Consider the following 8,790-nt stretch of genomic DNA (forward strand, 5'->3'; position numbering starts at 1 on the left):
TATTTATCGTCATTTAATTTCTGTTATTTACTTTTACGCACTTTAAATCGGGACACATGTACACAATACGTCGGATTAATTCTGAGACAATAAGTTGTACACGGGTCATGATACGTATTTATTAATTCGAATATTTGATACATCCTAACACAATAAGTATACAATACGTTTTGATAAATCCTAAGACAATACGTACACAATACGTCTTAGTTAATTCTAAGACAATACGTCTACAATACATCTCTGGGTTGATGCAAAGACAATACGTATACAATACGTCGTTGGGTAATTCTAAGATTATATATATATATAAACCAATTATTGGACTATCAACTAAGGACTGCCATTATTGGACAATTAAAATGAATTAAAATATTGATTATAACATATTAAACTAAACATCTCTTCAAGTTTGCCACTTGATTTCATCTTAAACCACATTCGTATCTTGACGATTACAATTTGCGTTCAAATCTTTCATGATTCTTGAAAACACCTTAATCGAGAGGATGAACCAACCGTACTTCATTTACGGAAGAAAAGATTGATGCATATAATTATGCACCTGAAAAACTCTCGGAAACTGAGTAAACGTTTAACACATATCCGTGCTAGCTCCTTTGGCGTTATTATTACCCAAAATAACTTTGCAATTCCTTTCCAAATTAGCCAATTTTGTCACAGCTCCAGCAAGTTGATTTCGACTTTTCATTCAAAACAACCTTATTATAACCTCGGAATATATACGTGCTTATTTATTGTTACCGGAGAACCGTTTATATTCCACCACATTACCATCAGCATTTAATCATCTAAAAACATAATTCTTCTGAAACCACCTTGGGTTGATAACCGAAGATTCAGATATGGTAGCATTAAATGCAGAGGAAACAGCAAAATCGCAGATGGTCTGAACGGCCAAGAGTTTGATGATGAAAAATGGAGTGTTAGGAACGTCGATAGAAAATTTGGAACTGAAAAACGGATTCAGCTAACCATGAAGGAGATCAAGGACAAATACAAGGACCAGACCCTATATTTAAAGAATTCAGGTAATTCTGGATCCGATGGAATCTTTAGAGAATATCTTGCTCCGAAGTCATGTTAAAATATTGAAGAAAATTTTTCTTCATCAACCTTCGAACTTAGAAATTCCTAAATATCATCATAAAATATCTTCGATATTTCTGAGAAAATTTTCATATATATTCTTGTCCGAAATTATCTACCTCTTCGTGTTTTCTGTATTCCATTATATTGGAAACTTCTGTAAAATCTAAGTATGAATTATGAATGAATTGTGGAGAAGTATTGGGAATTGAAGCATGGGTTAGTATAATATAATGACACTTGGCCAACGTGATTATATTACAGTAAGTCATGCTGAGTTTCTAATGAAATGTGATGATGGTTCACAGTAGATTATACCATCATCATGTGTCATGTTACATAACTCTTTCATTCTACATAACCTCCGAACATATCAAGAAGAATATATTCTTGATAGTTCTATCTTCAGTAATTTTGATAAATTTGAAAATCAAATCATGCTATCACGTTCCTTCCTGCTTAGAACATTATAATCATTCAAAATTCTATATCTACGAATTCTGGACCATTATTCGCTTGACTTGAAGTCAGAAAGAGAAAACAAAAGCATAGAGCTTCGAAATATAAGGGAGAATTTAAAGCCCGATAACAACGCATAAATTACAAACCGTGTATGTTAATGTTTATCGCAACATAAAGACACGGGAGAATTAAAAACACTATAACCCTAAAGACGAAGTAGAAGAAAGTAGATTCCTCTGGTGGAAGTTGGAAAAGGAGAATGAATGTTGCGATAGTAAGGATGAGGACAAGGATCAGAACTAGATTAAGCATTTTCACAATCGTTTGAAAGTACGGATCGAGAAAGAAAGAATTGGAGTGGTGAAAATAATGGAATGAAAGAAGTTCATTTATAGAGAAGATACCAGACAAAGCAATCGAGACAGATAATCGCATTAAATTAAAGAGGATCCTAATTTTTCATAAATCCCGAAGAATCAAATCCTATAGATTTCCAAGATTTTCTTTTAAATCCCTTTAATTCCGGAAATCCACCATGATTACGTCAAAAGTTAAGACGAAACTTTTCACTCTTTTGTAATAGCTTCACTCGTACGTTTCACATGATCGAATTGTTTTATCTATATTAATCAATAATGATAAAACTCTAATTATCAACTCATATTCATCATGAAAATATTTTTATTAGCCATGACGACCTCGATCAAATTTCGGGACGAAATTTCTTTAACGGGTAGGTACTGTCATGACCCGGAAATTTCTGACCAAATTTAAACTTAATCTTCGTATGATTTCGAGACGATAAGAAAAGTCTGTTAGGTTGAGTCTCAAAAAGTTTGAACTTATTATTGTTATAAGTTTCGAGGACGAAATTTTTTTTAAAGGAAAGTAGATTTGTAACATCCTAAAAATTGTGTCAAAGTAATGGATATTTTAACTTAATAATGTACAAATTTAGGTAGATAATTCGTACATAGTGATGTATTTATTTTAAAGCTAGAAAAGAAGTACAAGTCTTCTAAATGTAAATATGCAAATATTATGACCATATGTGATGGGTGTTGTACATGCTAATGGATTATTAAGGCAAATAATGTACAAATAATAGAGCATAGATTACAACAACTTAAAGCACACTCACTTTTAGAGTTATGTGAATCTTGAGCTGTATGAGTAATAATGAGGTTGATAAAAAAAAACATAGACACTTGTAATCACATTAAGCTAGTATGTCACTACACCTAATTAATTTACTAGTTAGTGGGTGTTGTGTTGTTCATTTTAAATAATACGTGGCTAGTTATGGTAATCAAATATTAAGATGGCTATATAATGTGCTAACTTGCACGTTTTTCTCTCTTTGTTTAGTTAATATATATTATTATTTAATTTGTGTATGGATGATGGCTAATAAGATATGTTGTATCTAATTTTTCACCTTGATTATATTATAATCGAGAATACTGTGCTTGATTGAATTCAATCACGTTTCCTTTCATTTTCAGGAATCTACTTTATTATATATATTAATATTATTAATTATTATTAGATTATATATATTAACATATACATACACTCATGTCACAGGCATCTATCTATCTATATTTACCTTTCAAGTCTTCTTTTCCTCCATCTCTAAAACACCATCTATCTTCTCCTACTTCTTGTTTCATGTGTGATACTAACACCCATTACTGTAACCCACCGAATCACCTTCGGTCTCTTAAACTACTGCTCGACTTATTTGTTTTGATGTAACCCACGTTAAACCTCAACAACATATCATCATCACCTCACCATTTTTAAACAATCACCAACCAAGACCATCGTGAACCACTTATCACCACTTTGGTTTTCTATTTTTTATCTCATCTACATCACAACCACACGACACCACCATCATACCATCGAGATCCTCGGCCATCACCATTCGGCTTCATGTTTTTCTGTTTTGTCTACACCAACACAATCATCACTTACAAGCCAAACAACCACCGTAGACTGCTAAATTATTTCTGTTTTTGTTTCTATCGCAACAGAACCCAAACAACCATCTTCATCGTGAGTTCTCTTCTTTTCTTGTGTGTACGATAATCCCCACATTCTTTAATGAAATCATCAACCACCACTTTTTCTCTCTTTCTTCTTTGTTCCGGTCGATCAAAATCCATCACCTGCTACTTGCTTGTGTTTCCTGTTTCCTTTTCAAGATTCAACACCTTCATCATCACCTTCAAACACCCATGAACCATCTGAAATCGTACTGCTGCTGCTACTCTAAGGTTTCTGTTTCTGTACGGAAGAGAAACAAAATCGAAGCTGCCATTTTCCTGTTTCTTTTTCTATTTCTACAGCAAAAGATAAATTTTCATAATGATGTTTGATGTTAATGGAAGATGAGGTTATGATGATGAAATAATGATGTGGGAATAGTCGCATGGTTGCTACAACTTGCATCGTCCCTGTTATATCTTTTAAAATCGAATCCTAAATCTAAATAATTAACATGGTTGGGCCGCACTCCACTAATTTCTATTGGGCCATATTAGTTTATCTGAATTTTGTTGGGCCGTGACTTCTTAAACTGTTGGGCTGAGATTATTTGTTTGGTTGGGCTCTTAATTTGATTGAGTCAAAGTACTGCAGCTGTTTCTGTCACGAAGGCATCTTTATTTTTTTTCCCAGGCCACGATGATGATAGTAACATGTATTATGATGATCGTGAAAAATGATAGTGATTAACGTGATTAAAATGATGATGATGAATGATCATGGCAAGGTCAATGATGATACGGTTATGATTCAAGATGATGAAGATGGTAGATAACGAAAAATGATAAATAGGTTTCATTTTAAGAATATAGATAAAACGGTTAAATAAATATGAGTGCTAGTTAAACCAGGAAAAACATATTAGCTCAGTTGGTTTGGTGATGTTTCGGGTGAGCGAGAAGTCGTGGGTTCGAGCCCGGCCTCTGACAAAATAGTTATCTTTTTAAGGTAGTATTATTACTATTAATATTATTATTGTTAACTATTGTTATTATTATGATAACTATTATTATTACCAATATTAATAACATGGTTAATATTATCACTAATATGATTAATATTATTATCATTAGTGTTATTATTAGTATTATCATTAAAAATTATTATTATTATTATTATTATTATTATTATTATTATTATTATTATTATTATTATTATTATTATTAAGTATTAAGTATTATTATCAAAATTATTATCTTCATTATCATTATTATTAAACTTATCATTTTTATTAAAAACTACTATTATTGTTATTAAAAGTATCATTTTTATTAAAATTATCGTTTTATCTTTATTATTATTAATAGTACTATTATTATCATTATTAGTATTAATATAAGTATTTTTATTATTATTATCAGTAGTAAAATCATTAATATTATTACCATTATTATTATTATTATCATAAAAAGATAAAACTTTTTATTTATAATTTTATATATTAATTTACTAAATAAGATACTAGTTGTGTAAACACATATAATATAACAAATTAAGGATTTTTAATAATACTAATTAAATATTTACAAATTAAATATATAAGATATATAATTTAAGATATAATATATGAACTTATTTGATCACAATTATATGTGTTAATATATATATATATATATATATATATATATATATATATATATATATATATATATATATATATATATATATATATATATATATATATATGATATAGGTTCGTGAATCCGGGGTCAACCCTACACTGCTTTTATAAATGTTTACGAAATAGACACAAGTACTTAAAATACATTCTACGTTGAGTTGTACCACTGGCATATTTCCCTGTAGCTTGGTAACTAATATTTACATGGGTATTGTAAACGCAAATCCTGTTGATAGATCTATCGGGCCTGACAACCCCAACTGGACTGGACGACCAGTATTCAACGGTTGCACAGTACTTCGTTTCGGTGACTACTCTTGGTACCGTGTAGTGAGATTTCATAATAAAGGGAATATGCGACGTTGATTAATAGTTAAGTACGGTTACCAAGTGCTCAACCACTTAAAATGCTTTACATACACTTGCGAGTGTATTATGTTTATGATTATGAAATCTTGTGGTCTATTGAAACTATTGATAACTGTTGTTACTATAAACCTATGAACTCACCAAAATACAAACGGGCAGTATAACGGCTAGAAAAAGGAACTTTGGTAAAACATTCTGCCCTGGACACACATTCGGTCGACTGACACTGACAGTCGGTCGACTGACGACACAACCGGTCGACTGACCTTACTAGTCGGTCAATTCACTTGGTATTACATCAATCGGCCGAAGGTAAATCTTAGTCGGTTGGTTCACTTAATAATCGGTCGGTTCACCCTCAGTCGGTCGCCTGTCGACCGACAGTCGGCCGACTGTGTTCATCTTCCTCAGAAACTGAACAAAGGCTACAGACTTCACGATGAAATCCTCAAATCTCGATCTAGAGCTCGTTTTAAACACCAAAATCGACCACAACTTATTCACTACTTGTTATAGACTCAAAACCCACAACAATTTGACCATAACAACACTTCAATCACTTGTTTTGACACAAATTCAAGCTTTTTACAAAACTCACACAAAACCATGAATTTAACAACGAATTGAACACAAAAACACATGTTACTTACCTTGATAGACTCAGTAATCTGTAAGAAAAAAGATGGTATGAACAATTTGAGCTCTAGAACACAATTTAGGAATCTAGGGTTAGAGATAGGAAATGAAGTGGGTACGGTTTGGTTTAGGAAATTTCTAGAGGGAGGAAAAAATGAGAGGAAAGGGCAGCACAATACACTTATTTGGGGTTAAAACCCCATACCACACAACACACGGGTATTTACCAGTTATCTGATATGTTTCGCACAGGATTAGGTAACCTAAACGAGGTCCAATTGAAATAAACAAACATGTTCTGGGATCCTTGTCACAAACTGGTCACAACACAATTATATTAAAACACTAAAATTTAATTAAAATAAAAAGCACTTAAGACTAAGCACATGTAAGACCCAAATATTTCATTGTACATATGTGTATTTAAGTTATTCAAGTTGTGGGGTTTTCATTGTGTATTTTAAAATATAGAAGAATCTGGACTGGGCGATCTGCGTGCCGCGCGGGCCAGTGGCGCGCCGCGCCATTACGGGCTGACAGCTCATCTCTTGCTTTTAAATTAGATATTTTAAGGGCTTTTTGGTAAATTTACATGGGACCCAACTTTAAGGCTTGGGATCAGTTGTTGGAGTCTCATTTACTCCATTCCCATCTACCTTATCACTTTCCATTGAATCCTAGAGAGAGAGGAAGTTCTAGAGTGAGAAAGCTCCATTAAAGGAAGAAGGAGGTTGAATCGGGTCTTAGTGCGAGTTCTAAAGTCATTCATCTAGTCGCTAGCTACGTGGTGATTGTGTTGGTATGTTATAAAACCTAATTTCTTACTTTAATTGTATTAAGGGTTAGGGTTTGGATAGTGTTGCACATAAAACCCATTTGTTAGTGAATTAGGGGTTTTGGGTGAATTTGGGTCATGTAGACTCAAAGTTGACTAACTAGGGTTTTCAAAGTATTAATTTATGTTTATGAGCTTAAATTGGTTAGTCAAATTACTAGCATACTTATATATATGTAAAGGGGTGTTAAGTGGGTTAGTGGATGACCCGAAATGGGTGTATTGACTTTTAAACGGTCAAATGGGTCATAATGGACTTAAATTGTTTAGTGTGTGCGTGTAAAATGCTTAACCACGTGTTGAAAAGTATTTTAAGACCATTTTGACTAATGTTAAGGTTTTGATGGTGTTAACCCAAAAATTAGGGTTAAGGGTGCAAATGGGTTGAAATTGCACCTTGGGTCAAAATGGCACTAGAATGAAGTTAGTGGTTGACCACTTTGAATGAATGATTGATATGTGCATTATGTAATAGGTGCGTTACATTGAAGTTGAAAGCTCGGTTATCTCTCATCAAGACTTTGAGGTGAGTGGAATAATTATATATGTATGTATATAGTTTATTTACTTGTGGGGTATGGGTTGAAGTCCGATGTTGACGGTACCATACCCTAGAGTATATTATGTTGTTGATGAGGGTTTAAAGTTCGTTGTTGATGATACCTCATGTATGGAATTGAAGTTCGATGTTGACGATGTCATACGACTATTGTAGTGACATTGATGAGGGTTTAAATTTCGTTGTTGACGATATCTCATATGTGGGTTTAAAGTTCGGTGTTGACGATACCACATTAATGTAGACGAATGGGATTTAAGTTCGATGTTGACGATACCATTCGTTGGGCTAGCCTTGAGATCTTGAGTACTATGGATGTTATGAACATCATTGTTATATTTGTGTTGTAGCATATTGAATTGTTGTGTTATATGCTATTGTTACACTAGCTTTGTTATCGGGGTCCTTAGCGTTATGCATGTGAAAGGTATGCCAATTATGTAGCTAGTATGTATGCGGATTTGGTGTAAGTGTTTGCAAGTAAGTAAGTTGTATATGTACGTGTATAATTATTGCATTCACTAAGCTTTGCTTACCCTCTCGTTGTTTACCTTTTTATAGGTTCGGTTGTGGATAAGGGTAAGGGCATTATCTTGGATTAAAGATCCCGTTGTGTTAGGGGACGCTTTTGGAGATTTTAGCTTTTGGAGTTTGACCGAGACTTGGGTAGTTTAATCCCAAACACCATGCTCGTAGTGTAGTTTGGTACTTAAACTTTTTGCGTTCGAAACTCTCGTTATGTATTAAACTCGTAAAACGGCCGATGTGGGCCCCGCTTTGTAAAACTTATTTTATGTTTGAAAAGTGTTAGTTGTACATATTTGAATATGTTGTTAAAAGCGTTTTGTCTAATTATGTCGGGAAGTGTCCAATCTTTTTCACGTTTCAAGACTTTTTGAACAGAACAGATCGGCGCGCCGCGCTGGGTACTGGCGCGCCGCGCCAGTTGCTGAACAAACAATTTTTTTTTTGTTTTGATATTTTCCGCGGTTTCGATGGTGGTTTGGTTTGGGTTGTTACAAGTGGTATCAGAGCATGGTCTAAGGGATTTAGGTGACTTGAGATAGGCGCCTAGACTTAGACTTTTTGTGTGCGAGTTATGCGGGACTTGTAGGACTTTGGGTCGGATCGGGTTTTGGTTAGTGC

The sequence above is a fragment of the Rutidosis leptorrhynchoides genome, chromosome 5, assembly GCF_046630445.1.
Source record: "Rutidosis leptorrhynchoides isolate AG116_Rl617_1_P2 chromosome 5, CSIRO_AGI_Rlap_v1, whole genome shotgun sequence".
In the NCBI taxonomy this organism is placed as follows: Eukaryota; Viridiplantae; Streptophyta; class Magnoliopsida; order Asterales; family Asteraceae; genus Rutidosis; species Rutidosis leptorrhynchoides.